The sequence below is a fragment of the Felis catus genome, chromosome B4 (genome assembly GCF_018350175.1).
Source record: "Felis catus isolate Fca126 chromosome B4, F.catus_Fca126_mat1.0, whole genome shotgun sequence".
In the NCBI taxonomy this organism is placed as follows: Eukaryota; Metazoa; Chordata; class Mammalia; order Carnivora; family Felidae; genus Felis; species Felis catus.
In genome coordinates, this window is record NC_058374.1 from 1,617,371 (window position 1) to 1,637,021 (window position 19,651).

At 48.6% G+C, this 19,651-nt stretch overlaps 1 protein-coding gene across 3 annotated transcripts in view; it reads right to left on the reverse strand.

Moving 5' to 3' along the window:
- ADARB2 (adenosine deaminase RNA specific B2 (inactive)) overlaps positions 1-19,651 on the reverse strand; it is a 429,400-nt gene that overhangs the window by 66,012 nt on the left and 343,737 nt on the right. The gene's annotated exons all lie outside the window — the stretch shown is intronic.

Genomic DNA, 19,651 nt, shown 5'->3' on the forward strand with positions numbered 1-19,651 from the left:
TTCTTTCTTTTTTAATTTTATTTTTTAAATTTACACCCAAGTTAGTTACATATAGTGCAACAATGATTTCAGGGGTAGATTCCTTAATGTACCTTACTCATTTAGCCCATCCCCCCTCCCACAACCCCTCCCGTAACCCTCAGTTTGTTTTCTATATGAGTCTCTTCTGTTTTGTCCCCCTCGCTGTTTTTATATTATTTTTGCTTCCCTTCCCTTATGTTCATCTGTTCTGTGTCTTAATGTCCTCATGTGAGTGAAGTCATATGATATTGTCTTTCTTTAATTTCACTTAGCATAATACCTTCTAGATCCATCCATGTAGTTGCAAATGGCAAGATTTCATTCTTTTTGATTGCTGAGTAATACTCCATTGTGTATGTGTGTGTGTGTGTGTATGTATATGTATATATATATATCACGTCTTCTTTATCCATTCATCCATCGATGGACATTTGGGCTCTTTCCATACTTTGGCTATTGTTGATAGCACTGCTATAAACATGGGGGATGCATGTGCCCCTTTGAAACAGCACACCTGTATCCTCTGGGTAAATAGCTAGTAGTGCAATTACTGGGTCGTAGGGTAGTTCTATTTTTAGTTTTTTGAGGAACCTCCATACTGTTTTCCAGAGTGGCTGCACTAGCTTGCATTCCCACCAACAATGCAAAAGAGATCTTCTTTCTCCGCATCCTCGCCAACATCTGTTGTTGCCTGAGTTGTTAATGTTAGCCATTCTGACAGGTGTGAGGTGGTATCTCATTGTGGTTTTGATGTGTATTTCCCTGATGATGAGTGATGTTGAGCATTTTTTCATGTGTCTGTTAGCCATTTGGATGTCTTCTTTGGAGAAGTGTCTATTCATGTCTTTTGCCCATTTCTTCACTGGATTATTTGTTTTTTGGGTGTTGAGTTTAAGTTCTTTATCGATTTTGGATACTAATCCTTTATCTGATACGTCATTTGCAAATATCTTCTCCCATTCTGTTGGTTGCCTTTTAGTTTTGCTGATTGTTTCCTTTCCTGTGCAGAAGCTTTTTATTTAGATGAGGTCCCAGTAGTTCATTTTTGCTTTTGTTTCCCTCGCCTCTGGAGATGTGTTGAGTAAGAAGTTGCTGCAGCTAAGATCAAAGAGGTTTTTGCCTGCTTTCTTCTCCTTGAGGATTTTGATGGCTTCCTGTCTTACATTCAGGTCTTTCATCTATTTTGAGTTTATTTTTGTGTATGGTGTAAGAAAGTGGTCCAGGTTCATTCTTCTGCGTGTCGCTGTCCAGTTTTCCCAGCACCACTTGCTGAAGAGACTGTCTTTATTCCTTTGGATATTCTTTCCTGCTTTGTCAAAGGTTAGTTGGCCATACGTTTGTGGGTCCATTTCTGGGTTCTCTAGTCTGTTGCATTGATCTGAGTGTCTGTTTTTGTGCCATGTAGCATCACTTTCTACGTTAACCCTAAGACCCGACAGCGAGCGCACAAACGCATCACTGTGAATCAGAGCAACCACGTGCTCGCTTTCCCCAGGCCACGTCCAGGGCTCGGTGGGAGCTGCCTCAGTGCCTGCGTACCCGTCTCCTGTCTCTGTCCGCGTGAGCCTCACAGACCATGGGCAGTCAGCCTCCTCACCCTTCTCACAACAGAGCCCCTGGCCGAGCTCCTGTTATGGCCTCCACAGTGATTGTGATTTTCCTCCAGACCCAGGAGCACCTAGAACCTGTCCCCTCTTGTGGTACATCCTGGAAAAGTAGTTTTTCTTTCTCTTATGCACGTCATGTATATACAACGTGCTCTAGCCCTGTGCACGAGGGGTCTATGTTTTTACTGATTTTACAGGTAATAGCAATTATAGCTGGTATTATTTTGAGGTCGTTAGTTGTCAAACACTTTATAAAAGTGGTGAGTGTGCTATTACAATTAATCTTCAACAGATTGCCTCGTGGTTAAGGAGCTGTCGTATCTCTGTTTTTGTTAATGATCATGTGAGTTAGTTACAGTATAGACTGGTTATGATTCATGTCCTCCATGTGACTCACTGGGGGAGAGTGAGCCACCATGTGAATCAAGTGCAGTGTAGACAGATCATTGGCAGGGAGGTGGTGAACCACTGTGTGAATCAAGTGTAGTGTAGACAGCTCACTGGGGAGAGTGGAACACCCTGCAGGAGAGAGAGGTCACCTGTGGTCAGCGGCTGGGGGGCAGACCCCTCGGGGACGGCTTTCTGAGGATGCAGATGGGCTGGGCCTGCAGGGTCATTTAAGCGAAGTTTCCGGGGTCATGAGCAGGACAGCCTGGGGAAGTCATGGCTGGAGAAGTTCAGAGGTGGGATGGTGCGTTTGCAGGGAGGGGATGAGCTGCTCGGACGGGTGGGGTGAAGGACCTGGGCGTGGTAGTGATGAGAGATCACACCCAGGTTCCAGGCCCAGGAACTCCTGCGAGAACTCAGTGAATGTTCCCCGACTGCTTCCTGGGGCTCAGTGGGGCATACCCAGTGGGGACGCAGCGTGGGACCAGCAGAGGGCCCCTGCATGGCTCTGGTCCCATCTTACGGCTGCAGAGACGGGCGCTTGAGACCGGACATGTGCACAGCTGGGCGCGACAGGTTGTGTGTGTCTGCCTTCTGGGTCGTGCTGTTGGGTCTCAGCATGTAGTGTCGGCCGCTCTTCTGGGGCCGGTTTCTCAAACCTCAGAAGACAACCTAAATCCAAGCGCATGCTGGACGTGCTCTGAGACGACCGTGAGCATGTGGTGATTCGCTCAGGCGGTGCCGAGACCCTCGCTGATGGTAGTCAGCTGGATCTCAGGCTAACCCTCCACCCTGAGGGGGCCTCAAGGGGCGCTGAAGGGGGTGGGGGTCCCGGCACTCTAGGGCCCCCTCAGAGCGCTTGCTCAGGGTGGGGACAGCGGCCCCTCTGTTCCAAGGGGTAGAGGCTGGCAGAATTTGGGGACAGCTGGGCCCCCTTTGGGACATTTTTTGTGACAAGTGGGGAAGCCAGGAGGCCTTGCACAAGGGCAGGTGTCGAGAGGTCGGGGGGCTCTGGAGCAGGTGAGCCTGTTGCCTCACCCACCCCGTCACCGAACCCACGGCCCTTGGGCTCATGCCGCTGTAGCCTGTCACTGCTCTTGCTTCCTCCAGCCCCCGGTGCAAGTCCTGCCCCTGAGATAGCCTGCACTCACAGGAGCTGGAGCCAGGCGCAGGTGCCCAAGCCTGCGGCCATCCAGGAGTAAGGGATAGGAGGGAGATGAGGGGGTCCTGCGGAGACCCTTCCATGGTCTGTCTAGCCCAGTCCTTGGCTGGGAGGGAGGGGAAGGGGGTCCTGCAGAGACCCCTCCATGGTCTGTCTAGCTCAGTCCTTTAGTGGGAGCACACCCTTCAGACAACTTGGGGTGGGATGGTGGCCTTCCAGACACCCATCCCCTGCAGTGGCCAGGTGAGGTTCTGGTGTGTTCTGGGGTGGTACCAGGAGAGGCTGGCCCTGGGCACCTGGGAAGGGCCAGCTTTGCAATAGAAAAGCGTGCACAGAGAGGCTTTAAAGACCTAACACCTGGGAAAATAAACTGAAGTCATTTGCAACATAAATTCTTTGTTAAATATGAAAAAGAGACATCCAGCTATACTCATTATTGGTGGTTTAGCGGTTTAGAAAAAGCCTGCAGAGGGGTCCCTCGGCAGTGGGAGGGGGTTAATGTGTCCTTCCCGAGGCCTCCCTGCATACACCCGCTGGGGAAGGAGATGCCACCAAAAGCCTCTCCTCCTGGGAGCGTTACAAAGCAATGCCCCCACCCCCGTTCTCTTATGGCAGGAGCACATGCGGCAGTGGGGCTGGCGGGGGGTGGGGGGAATGTCTCCGGGCGGCAGCCCCGATGAGCCTACATCTGAGATGTGCAGCGTTGCTGGTGTTCACGCACAGATTGGCACAGGCTGGACGTTTGGAACAGAAATGATCAGAGGAGAGAGGATTTGGCTTCTGGTTAAATGATAGTGATAATCAGGTGCTTGTGTCCCAAAGGTTAAGTGGGGAAGCTGGCCCCACACTTAACGAGCTGTGTATCACTGCATGAAATGCCACACTAGCTTCTGCCTGGGGTTGTGCCCGGTGCCTGTTGGCCCCAATTACCGTGGCAAATTACCAGCATTATTCAAATAGGAAAAATAAACTTTAAATAGGAACACTGAAAGACTCAAACTTTACTCATTTCCAACACTAATATTTTGAATGCCGTAAATAAATAAAGTGTGTTCAAATTTGCAATCGTAGGTCCTCAGGGTAAAATTGACATTTAGCCAAAGTGGTAAGGATATTAAAATCGATAGATTATGAAAGAAAAAGCCTTCAGTAAATATTTTCCTGTTGAAATCCTGTCTTTGGGTTTATAATGCTGAAATGTTGGAAAGGTTAGATTTGCATATAGGCGGGGCCAGGCAGGATCTGGGAGCACAGGCGACCCCATCCCTGTTATCCCCTCTATGGTGCTAGTTGTGGGCTCCCTCGGTGAATATGGGGAGTGCCCTGGGGGCGGGAGGGAGCCTGCCAGGAGGGGCCGTGGCTGCCTGTGCCCCCTTGTAGGACTGGGCAGCAGAAGGGTTCCTCCAGAAGGTGGACAGCCAGTGGACAGCCCGTCGTGGCCTAGAGAAATCCCACTAACTGGGAGATGAACTTCCACGGCTCCTCGTGTGTCTGTGGAAGAAGTGTCTTTCGGTCTCGGAATGATTCCTGTTTGCTGACGATGGCGATCAAGCCTCATTAATTTCAAAGTCTGACTATGTAATTCAAATTAACTGACTACTTAATTATTCTATATCTCAAATTATCTAGAGGCTAATACCAAATTTGAAGGAAGTCATGAAAGATGAACGAAATCCTTATTGTTACCCACATAGTGGAAAAAGCGTTAAAATTGGAATCAGAGGAATGGTGCAGGTAGCCTCTCTGAGGCACGGCTTCTGCGTCTGTAAAAGAGGCATCAGGAATTACCCCTGATGGTCCTGATTCTGACTCTCGGCGTGCAGACCTGGCCTGTAGCATCACAGAGATGTTTCTGGATGATGCGCTTTCTTCTGGGGGCGGAAGACCTTTAGTATCTCGGGAAGCAGTGTTGCTCAGGTGACCAGGGGCCGGGTGTAATGGGAGGTAGAAAGGAAGGCTGGGAGGGCATTGCTTTGGGGTTAGGCCTCCGAACACAGGCCGCAGGGAGCTAGATGGTGGTCATCCTGGGGCCAGGGAATGGCAGCACAGCCCTGTATCTGGGCAGGCGCCGGCATGAGGCTCCCGCTAGCCCTTTCTTTGTGCTCCCTGCTTGGGTACCTCAGCACCATGTGGCGTGGATCCCAAGGCTAGGAGGTACTGTATCTTGGCAGATTGCATTTTCCAAAGCCGGCTGTGCCAATGTTGCCCATCCTGCCAGCTCCTCTTTCCATGGACCTCCGTGTGGCCGCTATGCAGTGGTTGGCCCTATGTCCTCTCCTTGGAGACTGTCCCAGCAGATAGAGCGAGGAGGGGATCGTGGCATGTGACTTTTGTTCCTGGGGTGCTCCCTCTTGGAATCCAGCCAGGAGGGACCCCGTGCGGAGGAGCGTCCGTCCTGGCCATGGGCCAGGCCGAGCTCTCAGACCACAGCCAGCACCAACCTGCAGCTCCCAGCCACGCCCTCTGGGGAGGGGTCCTTAGCGCCCAGCCAAACTGCCCAGCTTGAGCAGAGGGGCACCATCTCCCCCAAGCCCTGCCCAAACGGCAGGTGCATGAGCAGAATGAATGCCTGTGGGTTTCAGAGTGGTTTTGATGCCATAGTGATGAACGCGGATAGAGGTAGGGTGTTACGGACCATGTGTATGCAGATCATGAGGGGTTATTTGGCCCAGGACTTAAACATGGACTCTCTGATGTCATTCTGACCCAGATTCAAATCCTGCTGTTGCTACTTAACAGTGGCCTGACTCTGAACATTACGTAGGCCTTGATCTCCCCTTCTCTGAGATGGGGCTAGTGCCTCCATCACACGATTCTTACCAGGTGCAGTGTGAGAGTGGGTGTGAGATGCTGGGTCCTGTGCCCGGTAGTGTACATGCAGTGTCTCACTCTGCTCTTGTCGTCATTGTTGCCTGGACTCATGCAAACGCAAAGTTTCCTAGAAATACTCCTCGCTTATTCGGTTGGTCAGTGAGATTACAGTTTTCTCAGGACTCGGGCCGTTTGAGGGACACGTTCTGGCACCGTTAGGCAGGTGCATACGATGCTGAGCATGTGTGTTGAGACAGAACTTCCCGAAACGCCTCCCGGAGTTGACTCCTCCCTGGGCCCGGGTTAACCCCGACCGTGCCGTTGCCCAATCTGGCGGCTGCTCTTCCGGCGCCATGCTCCCTAAAGGAGCCTGGTTACCCGCTGAATAGTGGGGCGGCCTGAAAGCTGCACCTTGGACTGTACTCCACACCCCACGCACAGACACTGCCTCTTCTTGGATCCAAAGCCGGTCTCAGGGAGAAATCACGCACGTGTCAACTGTTTGATATAGTCCCTATTCAGTGAACACATCGGTCAGTTTTGGGTGACTTAAACTATTCGCTTGATCTTTTATCAGCTTCCAGTCTGTTATTCTGTTTTCATCTGGAGGACGGTGTTATGCCAACAGCGCATTTGGGCATTAAATGTTGTCTGGAGTTACGTTGTCCTGCGTCGTGGGCTGCTTGTTTGCCCACCGTTCTCTGGCTTCGGGTTCCGTCCTCTCTGATTTTGTCCTCAGGCCACATGATTTTGTGACTGTCAGCATGAATGTCGCCCCGATTGGCCTGGATGCCTGAGGACGAGAGTTCTGTCTTACTCATCGTGGCGATCACCACACCGACACACGCACACGGTGCACCCCAATCACAGTGTGCATTTCCCTTGGGGGGGCCTCGTAGAGCACACCCGGCTTCTGAAGCACCCCCCAAGGCAAGCCAGAGTGGAACAGGATTGTCAGAGCTGCCACTGGGGAGAGCTCAGCTGTGTCCACAATGGCCCCGGAGAAACCACAGTGGAGACAGTGTCTCAGGCGTTTCCACTGTTATCTCATCTCTACACCTGTCCCTTGGGGAAAAGAACAAATCAAAATTTATTGAGCAGGACACTAATGAAATATAGAGACGAAGAAGACAAGGTCCTCTATATAAAAAAGCCCGTAATACAAAACAGGAAATACAGGAAGAACATCGTGGGATAGATGGTAGCCAACATTCCTCAAGGGTTTGCTGCATGTCAGGTGCTAAGTGCCCAGTGAGTCGTGTTTCCCTTATTCTACGTTATTGTCCTAGGTTACTATTATTACCCCACTTTACGGATGAGCAAACTAAGGCTGGGTGAAGTCAGCCGCCTGGCCAGAGGCACATGCGGTCCTGAGTGCACACAGGTGTGGTCAGAGTCCCCGCCACAGACCCCCTGCCATGCTCCGTCGCTGTTGTGCCTCAAGAGAGGTGGACAGAGCAGGAAGGTGTCACTTAGACTCAGCCCACATGAGCACATGAGCCTAATGAACCTAAACAGGCATAGAGGTGTAGGCAGGAGTGTGAAATTCTGCCTCTCACACAAATTTGGGTTTTATGACTATCTTTTTTTTTTTTTTAATTTTTTTTTCAACGTTTATTTATTTTTGGGACAGAGAGAGACAGAGCATGAACGGGGGAAGGGCAGAGAGAGAGGGAGACACAGAATCGGAAACAGGCTCCAGGCTCTGAGCCGTCAGCCCAGAGCCTGACGCGGGGCTCGAACTCACGGACCGCGAGATCGTGACCTGGCTGAAGTCGGACGCTTAACCGACTGCGCCACCCAGGCGCCCCGGGTTTTATGACTATCTTAACTGTAGGAGTTTAGGGAACAGAGGACCCCTGGTAGTTGGGGAAGGAGGACTTCCCAGGGGTCAGGAGAGCACCCGAGGACATCTGTGGGTCCACAGGCCCCTTCCTGGATCCCCTGAATCAGAATTTCAGGCAGCAGAGCCCACACCAGCATAATCTTTACAAAAAAATTTTTTTAATGTTTATTTATTTTTGAGACTGAGAGAGACAGAGCATGAATGGGGGAAGGTCAGAGAGAGAGGGAAACACAGAATCTGAAGCAGGTTCCAGGCTTTGAGCTGTCAGCACAGAGCCCGATGCGGGACTTCAACTCACAAACCGCGAGATCATGACCTGAGCTGAAGTCCGACGCTTAACCAGCTGAGCCACCCAGGCGCCCCAAGTCTTCTCCAAATGTCTTAAAAAAATTTTTTTTTAATGTTTTTATTTATTTTTGAGACAGAGCATGAGCAGGGGAGGGTCAGAGATAGAGGGAGACACAGAATCTGAAGCAGGCTCCAGGCTCTGAGCTGTCAGCACAGAGCCTGACATGGGGCCCGAACTCACAGACCGTGAGATCATGAGCTGAGCCAAAGTCGGAAGCTCAACCGACTGAGCCACCCAGGTGCCCCCACATCGGCATTTTCTGATCGAATTCCTAATCCTCAGCACCGCAAGGTAACATGTGACCACCCGGCCTGTCTTTGGCGGGACCCCCTTCACCTGTGATGTTTCTTTGTGATTCCCATGCACTGACCCCACCTGCTCTGTGGCTCTAACCCTCACTTCCCATGCTGCGTCCACTCCTGCAGGGCCCCTCACCTGCCAGCGTTGTGTAAACGTGGAGAGGGCCTGTGGGTCAGCAGTGGGGACGGATGGCAGGGTTGGTGCAGACCGGGGAACTGTGACTGGCCAGCCAGCCACGCCCCCACACTTGCTGGGGTTGGGAACCAACCTCCTTCCCCCGCAAGAGCAAAGACCTGGGCATGTGCCTTGGAACATCAGTCTGACTTATCATCTTGTAGTCTCCAGTCTGGGTCCCCAGACAGCAGCCTGCTCCCTCTCACCCACTGGCTCTGTGCCTGCCCGGCCCCCACTTCTTTGGTCTTTGCAGGCCTCACCCCACTCGTCGCCACTCAGTGCCCCCCACCAAATTCGTCTCCTCAAGGAAGACGGCAACCTGTATCCTTCCCTCTGCATGTGTCGGGATCAACCAAACAAATCCAGGGGCACAACAGTAAGGTCCCCTGTCCCAAGGGGACAGGCTCTAGCTGCGGCTTATTTGCCGAACAAAAAAATTCTTTGCCAGTGGATAAGAAGATCCCTCTTATGTATGATGGGACAGATATGAATAGACAGGGCTGGGGGCTGGCCACTTCCGTAAATACAATTTTACAGACACAAAGGCACTTTTAGTCGTGTATTGTGGGCATTGTTAAATTCTACATGATTAGTTATAGTGAAGAAACAGTCTAGGGAAAATGAATAAAATAGTGTTTTTAAAATAAAGGATCTACATAAAGTAAAAGGTGGGGGGCATTTATATAGATGGCTCATGCTACGTTGATGACAAAAGTGTAATAACCTCAGGGACCAGCTTTCTTTTTTCCCTATGGCTGACTGATGACACTCCCTGCGTTCTGCTGTTTCTTTTGTGAATTTGCTCTCTGGCTCCTGTGCACCTTCAGTGGAGAGCAGCTGGAGGGCCACGGGGGCTCAGTGGTCAGGGGGCAGGTGAAGGCTCCCCTCCTGACAGGTGGGAGGAGAATGGTGCCAGCAGCACGGCTCACCTGGGGCAGTTCCTGGGGACCAGGTGCGGTGGGACGAATGCTTTGTGGATGGGCAGGCAAGACTGAGTGTGTCGAGCTGACTCAGCCAGTCAGTGTTAGGATTAGAATCTCACGCACGTGTTTGAATTCTGGCTCCAGTATCTGAGTTCTTGGCTACAGTATACCCTTCCACAACCTTTTTGCTAACTAAAGATTTCAGAAAAGCCTACGATGAGAGACCACATGTTTGTTACCTTAATAATTGAGAGCTGATGGTTATGTGCACAGATACCTATGCACCTACCTATTGGTTGAGTAAATTTGTAGCTACTCACAATTACCTAAATTGTTACATAGCCATAAATCTGTTTATACTTATTAACAGTGGTTACTACTTTAACAATCACCTTCAAATTAAAATAAAAATATGTAGAAAATAAACTAAAATTGCATTGGAAAAATGTAATATTTCTGTTTTTCTTAAGCTTGTGATTTCTGATGTACTCAGGAAGATATTTTGCATCTGGGTTTAATTAGAATCTTTAAAATGTCATTAGTGTGCTAATAAGAGGGTGCCAACAGATGAAGTCCTCTGTTTGGGGTTGATTCATAGTTGTTTGAGTTCATTAGGATTTAAAAAGACATGTACAAGGAAAGCCATCCCAGTGCATCAAGAGAAAAAGATGCATGTAGAAAAAGTAGTTGTTCCATAAAGGAACAACTTTATTTACTTTCCCAGCTTTTGTTAAGTTCAAGAAGAGTTTTATAATTATTGTCTAAATAATAAAGAATGCTAACACCTGTTTTGCAATATCCCCATTGACATCAGTGTCATGTTCACTTATGAATGCCATAAAGGACAAACTCCAAATGTCTCTGTCTTGTGACTTTGCCGCCCACCCTCCCGCTCCCCACGGTGTTCTTTCTTTACTCTGAAAATAGGTTCTGGAGAGGAGAAATGAAGTAGATGAAAATCATTAAATAATTTCAAATAGTGCATCTGAAGCACTAAAGCCAGGGCTTAGCCATCATCGTGCATTTCCTCAAGCTCACAGAGATACTTGAGACCAGAGAGACACATATATCCCAGCCCTTTTTACTAGACATAACAAATAGGATAGAGATGGCCCAGAAAATGCCTATTCTTTCAGCTGAACCTCCACGGACAAGAAAGGCATTGCCTCCATGCCCTGGTCTCAGTGCTGCTGTGTGCACACCTGTGAACTGGACTTCATGTTGTCACACTCCCTGGAACCAGTGTCAAATCTGGCACCACTGTGCATGCCAGCTGGCTGGCACCCTTGCACTCATTGGCCAGTGAAGGCCTTTCCTGCTGAAGTGAGCCCTTAAGCTCTGGAAGAAGTGACTGTTCCTTCAAATGTATAGACACCAAATCAAGGCTACATGGAACACAAAACATTTCTAGTAACCAACCCTAAAGGAATGGAGACCCATGAATTTCCTGACGAAGAATTCAAAATAATGGTTTAAAAGAAGCTCACTGAGCTACAAGGAACAAGATAGACAACTTGATGCAATCAGGAAAACAATACATGAACAAAATGATGGGTTTAACAAAGAGATAGAAATAATAAAATAGAGCCAAGGGGCACCTGGGTGGCTCAGTCGGTTCAGGATCTGACTTTGGCTCAGGTAATTATCTCATGGTTCGTGGGTTTGAGCCCCGTATCGGGCTTTGTGCTGACAGCTCAGAGCCTGGAGCCTACTTCAGATTCTGTGTCTCCCTCTCTCTCTGCTCCTCCCCTACTCACGGTCTGTCTCTGTCTCTCAAAAATGAATAAGTATTTAAAAAAAAAGACTTTCTGGAACTGAAGAATACAATGATAGTAATGAAAAAAAAATGTAACAGAGAGCTTCAATGACAGAGTTGATCAAGCAGAGGAAAGTGCCTGTGAATTCAAAGACAAGGCATTTGAAATTACCCAGAGGAGAAAAAAAGAATAAAAAAGAGTGAAAAAAGCCTATGAGATTTATAGGATGCCCTCAAACGAGCAAAATATGCATTCTTGAGAGTCCATAAGGAGCAGAGAAAGAAAAAAGAGGCAGAAAGCATATTTAAAGAAATAATGACAAAAAAAATACCCCAAATCTAGAGAAGGAAATAGACAGATGGATTCAAGAAACCCAAGGATTTCAAATAAGTTAAACATAAAGAGGTCTACTTGGAGATACATTGTAATTATATTGTAGAAATCAAAGGCAAAAAGAATTTTGAAAGCAGCAAGGGGAAAGTGACTCGTCACATACAAGGGAACACCTGCAAGATTACTGGTAAACTTCTCAGCAGAAACCTCATAGACCAGAAGAGAGTGGGTGACATATTCAAAGTACTGAAAAAAAAAAAGACCAACAAAGTACTAAACCTGGCAAACTACCCTTTAAAAATGAAGAAGAGGGGTGCCTGGGTGGCTCACTCAGTTGAGCGTCTGACTTCATCTCAGATCATGATCTCACAATTTGTGAGTTCGAGCCCCATGTTGGGCTCTGTGCTGACAGCTCGGAGCCTGGAGCCCGCTTTGGATTCTGTGTCTCCCTCTGTCTCCGCCCCCCTCCCCCCCACTCACACTCTGTCTCTGTCTCTCAAAAATGAATAAATGTAAAAAAAAAAAAAGAAAAAGACTTTCCCAAATAAAAATTGAGGCAGTTTATCGCCTTGTTTCTTGCCTTGCAAGAAATACTGAAGAGAGTTTTTCAAACAAAAACAGATGCACTCCAAACAGCAACATGAAAACATGTGGAGGCATATATTTCACTCCTGAAGGTGAACTGGGTAGACCCACCAAAGACAGAATATGCGACACTGTAATGGTGGTGAGTGATTTTGTATGCGACTAAAGTAAAATTGTTACCAATTGTTTACAGCTATAAATATATTTTATGCGTGCCTTGCAGCAACCACAGGAAAACTATAATAGAGGTACAAGAGAAAAGGAAAAGAATCAATGCACATCACTGCCAAAAATGCAAGTAACAAAGGAAGATAGCAAGAGAGCAACAAAGTGATAAAAAACTATAAGCCCAGTAGAAAACAAGGAACAAAGTGGCAATAGGAAGTCCCCTCCTCCCCATAATTACTCCGAAGGTCAAATGGATTAAACTCCCCAAACAAAAGGCCCAGTGTGGCTGAAACAAACGCACAAGATGCAGTGATGTGCTGCCTAAAGAGACTCCCTTACAGGTAAGGACACACAGGCTGAGAGGGAAGGGGTGGAAGATACTTCGTTCAAGTGGCCACCGGGGAACAGAGAGGGAGCTATACTGCTTTCAGACAAAATAGTCAACTACGAATGCCGTGACAAGAGACAAAGAGGGTCATTATACGACAAGGAGGGAGTCAATTCAACAGAAGGGCTTAAGGGTTATAAACGTCTGTGTACCCAACATCAGAGACTTAAATATACAAAGCAAATTTTGACAGACCTGAGGGGGAGAGCAACATCAATGCAGGGATAGTAGGAGACTGTTACATAGTCCTCCAGTGCCATGTTGCAACTACCACTACGTTATCATATAATACTGTTCAATAAGAGGGATTGTCCATGAAGCTACAATTACTGCTGTGTTATATAATACTGTTCAATAAGAAGAGACTATTACATGATGCTGCAACTACTACTCTATCATCACATAATACTGTTAAATAATAGGAGACTATTATTTTCAACAGTGGACAGAGCACCCATGTAGAAAATCAATAAAGAAACGGGTGATTTGAACAAAAGTATAGGCCAAGTGCATTCTAACAGGCATGTACAGAACTTTCCATCTCCAAGCAGAAGAATGCACATCCTTCTCAGGCACGCAGTGAACCTCCTCTAAGATAAATCACAGATTAAGTCACTTGGCAAGTCTTAACAAATTTAAGAATCTAGAAATCATTCCAAGCCTCTTTTCCAACCACAGTGGAATAAAACTAGAATTTTTTTTTTTAAGAGAGAAAATTCACAAATAAATGGGAACTGAATAACATCGTCTTGAATAACTATTGGTTCAAAGAGGAAATGAAAATGGAATTTAAAAAGTGTTTCATTGGGGCGCCTGGGTGGCGCAGTCAGTTAAGCGTCCGACTTCAACCAGGTCACGATCTTGCGGTCCGTGAGTTCGAGCCCCGCGTCAGGCTCTGGGCTGATGGCTCAGAGCCTGGAGCCTGTTTCTGATTCTGTGTCTCCCTCTCTCTCTGCCCATCCCCCGTTCATGCTCTGTCTCTCTCTGTCCCAAAAATAAATAAACGTTGAAAAAAAAAAAGTGTTTCAAGGGGCACCTGGTGGCTCAGTAGATTGAACACCTGATTCTTGATTTCAGCTTAGGTCATGACCCTAGAGTGGTGGGATTGTGCCCTGTGTTCGGCTCTGCACTGAGCGTGGTGCCTGCTTGGGATTCTCTCTCTCTGCTCCTCCCCCTGTTCTCTCTCTCTCTCTCTGTTCTCTAATATAAAAAAAAATGGCAAATTAAAAAATATTTTGAGTCAAATGAAAACAAAAGCACAGCACACTAAAACTTAGGGGATTCAGCAAAACCTGAACTAAGAGGGAAGTTTATAGCAATAAATGCCAACATTGAAAAAGAAGTAAGATCTCAACTATAGAAGCTAACTGTGCACCCCATCTAGGAAAAGAAGAGCAAACTAAGCCCAAAGCTATGAGGAGGAAGGGAATAATAAAGAGGAGAGCAGAAATAGAGAATAGAAAACGATGGAAAAAAGTCAACAAATCTTTGAAATTTGTTTTGGGTTTTTGAAAAAGATACACCAAACTGACCAACCCTCAGCTAGGTTAACTGAGAAAAAAAAAGAAAAGCCTCAAATGAATTAGAATGAAAGAGGAGACATTACAACATGAAAATGGTCATGAGAGGTGTGATGAACAATTATACGCCAACAATTGGATAACACCGAAGAAATGGATAAATTCCCAGAAACCTATGACCTACCAAAACTGAATGAAGAAGAAATTGAATGCCTGGAAAGACCAAATAACAATATATATCGTTGTTCTAATAAATACAGAGATTGAATCAGCAAGAAAAACATCTCTCAACTAGATTTCAATTTTTAAAAAGTTAAAAATCTCTCAACAAAGAAAAGCTCGGGACCAGATGGCCTCACTGGTGATTTCTACTAAACATTCCAAGAAGAATCAATACCAATTATTTTAACACTCTTCCAACAGATAGAATAGGAGAGAACACTTGCACCTAATTTTATGAGGCCAAGTCACACTAACGCCAAAGTCAGACACAGACACCATGAGAGGAGAAAGCGACAGGCCAATATCCCTGAGCACAGGTGCAAAAATCCTCCATAAATACTGGCAAACCCAATTCAACAGCACGTTAAGAGTGATGGTGACCACGCAGGGTTCATCCCTGGGATGTGAGGACAATTCACCCTAATTGATGATGTGCTAGAGGCCCCAGCCAGAGCAGATACACAAGAGAAAGAGGCAAAAGGCATTCACATTGAAAGGAAGAGGTAAAGTGATCTGTTTGCAGTTGACATGATTATATGTGTAGAAAACCTGAAGGCTTCCCAGCAGTCTCTTTTACTTCGGTGGTTTGTTCACATGTCTGATGGTCCCACTGGAGTGAAGGCTTCTGGGTTCATCTCTGGATTCCTGGACTAAGCAAGGGGCTTGCCAGGCCGTGGGACCTGACAAATATTTGGAAAAGTCAGTGTCACAAATGGAGTGGTGGACACAGTCTGCTTCGGCTGGGTAGTGTTTCAGATATGAAAGCAAGATGCCCCTTTGGGTGGACGCCCTCCTGTCGGGCTCTCCTGCCTCTCCAGATGGCACTGGTCAGCCTCTGCGGCCAGCAGGCCTCTGTGCACCCTCTGCAGAGGAGGGGACCCCCAGGGGTGTCTTCACGTCTGCGGACTTCCTCTGAGGCTCCAGTGGTCACTGCTGCTCAGGAAGGAGCCTTGTGCAGCTGCAGGGGTTCGGGGCTTACAGGGACGGACCGTGCTTGTATCAGGCATGTGTCAGGCCTGTCTGATGCCCCCACGACCTCCTGTGGCAGTGACCTTAAGGCCATCAGCCCGCCTGTGTCCAGACAAGCTTCAGGGCCCAGTGGCTGCTGTGCAGGCCGGCAGATGGGCATTCTCTCCCCTGGGGGGCTGGTGGGCCGGCAGGCGCTCGGGCCAGAGACACGGTGGAGGAGACAGAATGTGACCGAAAATTCCCACTAAGGGCCTTTTATCTGCGATAAAGAGAAGTTGTGTTTTCTGTCAGACGTGGCATTTCACGTTCCCTGGGTTCCTCACACGCATTAATGAATAAATATTTGTCTCCACGAAATGTTTAGGGGGAAATAGAAAACATTACATAAATTACTTTTTCAGGATCAATAGCCATCACTTTGTGAAGCCTGTTTACCCCAATTAGACAAAATGCTTTTGATCTGAGGCCAAACTCTGGCCCTTCTCTGTGGAGGCATTTTCTTCCCAAATCATAACACACTTAGAAACTCAGTAGGTTTTTTGTTTTTGTTTTTCCTGGTACAGTCAGTGGGTATTCTGTTCATCCCACATTGTGCCCGAATCAAAGATGGCTCGTATTGGCCTCCTGCCCTGTCGTGAGGAAGCCTTGCTGGGTCCCGTAACGGTGCTGAGGGTGACACATGGTCCCCTAACATGGACGTCGTGTTCCTAGGACGGGGCCACGGGTCCTCTGTCCGCGGCTCACTTGCAGGACGTCTGCGGCCCCGAGCAGAGGTGGGAGCAAGCAGCTGTGGCCTGTTCTCCGAATAAGGGTCCTGTTAACGGGATGCTCTCACCCTGGCTTTTCCTCAGTGACTCGCGGGGAGAAAAACCCAAAGCTGGGTGGTAGCAAATATGTTGCTAAGATACCGACGTTCTGTGACTGCGAAGTTGAACCTTTTTGGAAAAGTCTGTCACGGCCAGAGAATGAGAGAAAGAAGGGGAGAGATTTCAAAGCAGTTTTCCTTTTCATGAGGCCTGTTTCATTCTCTTTCGTCACTGTCTTTCTTCTCCTGTGCATTCAAAAAGCCGCTAATAGGTTTTGGAAAGCAAGTCTTGTTTTTGTTGTGAGCCTCTCGGATTTCCCTTTTGCATTTAAGGGCACTGGCTGGGAAGGCTTGGACTCGCCAGACAAACTACTATACCAGTGGAAGTCTGTCCAGTTTCTGATAACACCAGAACTAATTTATTTTTTGTTTATACTCCACTACCTTTGACAAAGCTTCCTCTGGAGATGTATATCTTCATTCTCAGCTCTTCTGGTTTGTCATCTTTTTTTTTTTTTTTTTTTGGCTTTGTTTTGCAACTGACAAGGGGAAAAAAAATCTGACATCAACCTTGGAAGATGGTAATGCATTCAAGATTTTTTTTTTCCTTTCAGATCTGATAAAAATCTTGCCTAAAACCATGTCCAACCTTTTCAGCAGGAAGTCCAGATGGCTTTGCAGCCTGTATAACAGACTTTACTCACTGATGCTTTGCAGAGTGTCGGCAGGGCAATGTGTTTCCCGAAACAGAAATGCAAAACAAAAGACGGCAGTTGGCTGTGTCTCGGGGCAGGTCTGGGGGCACGGATGTGGGGGGCACGTGGGGGGCGGAGGGGAGTGCAAACAGAGGAGAAGTCTTAGACTCTCTCAAAAGGCAATCTTGAGAATGAGAATTCCATCCGTGGGAGCCTGGGGGGTTGGGGGGGGGCATGGCTGAAAATCAGCTGCATGTGGGGCAAAAATGGATTTTTCTCGACGGGGAAGAATGTAACTTCCCTACTGTTGAAGATGAGCTGTTGCTGATGTGATCAGTGAGGTGTGTTTGCCCATCTCTTTCGGCCGAAGGGTTCCTGCAGTGTCTGCTGTGGGCGATTTCCTCTTCGGTGTCCACTGGAGACTTACCATCAGCAGTGTGTGCATGAAGTGAGGCCGGGAAGACTCGCGCCGGCAGTGGGCGCGGGAAGGAGTGACGTCTTTGGTTACTTATTTTTACTCGCTGTCAGAATGAGCCATCATCATTCCTAGTTATGCCTTCGCTAGCCACAGCTAGCGCATTCCGGGAGGATGAGATCATTTGCAAACATAGCTGATGAGGTCTTTGGCTTTCTGGGGAGTTGAGTGTGTAGGACTGACATCCTATTTTCCAGCTGGAGGAGCGGAGGCTCCGGCGGCGACGACTTCAAGCTCCTTTCGTTAGCAGCCAGGCCCAGGGACGGACGGTTTTCCTCCGACTTCCCCCAGGCCGCCTCCCTGTGCCTGCACACTGCTGTCTCACTCCCCCATCCAGCCACATGCCCAGTGGATACAGCTCTCCGGCCCTTCTCTCTCTCGCTCCCAATTCCGGAGCTTGGTTGGGCTCATTATGATGCCTGGGATGGGATAGCAGCCACCCGCGTCCTTCCCCAGCCGCCTCTGCCTCCGCCAGGCAGCCATCCCTAATTGGCCCGACCCAGCTCTGACCCACCTGTGCACCATGGCGTGACGTGGTGGTTCTCAGCCCTGCGTGCGTGTTATATTCTCCTGGGGAGATTGAAAACATTCCAGTGCCAAGGCCCCAGCCTACACCAATTATAATAGAGCGCCTGGGGGTGAGGCCAGGACTTATGTGCTTTTAAAAGCAGATTCCAGCATGCAGAGAGAAAGTCACTGCATAGAGGTAAATGGCTTACGTTGGTTTCTAGTGAAAACACTTGAATGTCTTCGTCAGGTGTGGTGCCACGTTTCGGCTACTTCAACTTTGGTGTGCTCGGAAGGCCAGCACACCATCTTTCTGTCTGGGATCACGTGATGGGCCCATCGGCGGAGGCGTGAGTGTGGCCTGGGAGGGAGGAAAGTCACAGGAGTGACAACCCCAGGAATGACCTTCCTGTGTGTACAGGTCCTGATAAGGACCTGACGAGTTGGGTGCAGGGAGATATGTGTCCCAGGTATTTGGACACCCGTCGGAATGTGTTCAAATGAATCGATGTGAACTTTTTGGCTTCGTAAAGCCGTTTTGGGAAACACTATGGCACAGTAGCACAGTTTCATGAGAAAAGCTGGGGACAGTATGAGAGATGTCTGATCCAGCTTAGGAGACAGGAGAGCACGGGGAGCAGACGGACGTCTGAAAGGCTGAGCTGCTGTGCGACTTTGTTTCTTCATCTGCTAAATGTACCAACGTTATCGGTCTTGTCGCTAAGATTTGGTTTTTTGTAGATCAGAAATAGCAGAGGATGGTCGTTAAGAATTTTTTACTTTCAGTATTATCTGAATCTGAAATACGGAATAATGATAAATATTGTTTTCTTTCGTTTGTTATCTCAGAGTATTCTTCAGAGAAATAATCTGTAGGACGTCTGATATGGGAACCATACAGCTTCCTTAAAAGTCTGTGAACTGAGACGTTAGTAGCAAAATGGCTTCGTATGTGGTGTATTAGTTAAGTGCTTTCTGGGTGACCAATAGTTCCCAAACTCAGTAGGAAGCCTCGGCTGTTTGCTCAGCATCTGGAGTCTGGCTGGGGTGAGTGACCTTTCTGGGCTTCCCAGTGGCAAATGTCTGGGCCTGGCCAGGTGAGGGGCTCCTGAGACGAGCTCCCATCACCATGGGGCCAGAGGGGCAAGCGCAGTCCAGGTGCTGGGGCAGGGCAGGCCCCTGAGCACCCGCTGGTCCCTCCAGACCTGCAGCGCTGGGGTGGGGGACAGCACCCTTTCCAGGGCCGGGAGGAGAGAGTGAGTATGAGCTCGCCTGCCCATGCAGTCTGCGTCCCTGGCTTGGTGCAGGGTGTGAAGCACCGTGGAGGCTCTGGAAAGGTTGGGCTGCGCCCTGGGCCCGAGGGGCTGGTCTGCTTTGTGACACATGCTCCTTGAATTGCAGGGCCCTTGGCAGAGGTGGGGGTGGGGGGAGGGGGTGTGCCCTGGAAGGCGGGTCTGGACGGTGCCTTTCCAGCAGCTCTCGCCAGGTAAGATCTGGTGTCAAGAAGGACTGACAGACAGACGGGGCGGGGGGTGCTCCGGAGGTCAGAGGGTGGGGAAGGGTGGGTGGCTGCGAGGTCATGAGGTCATGACTGCTGTCGCGGGGCGGGGGGGGGGGTCTCAGGGCGTTCTGCCCTTAGGTCTGTGA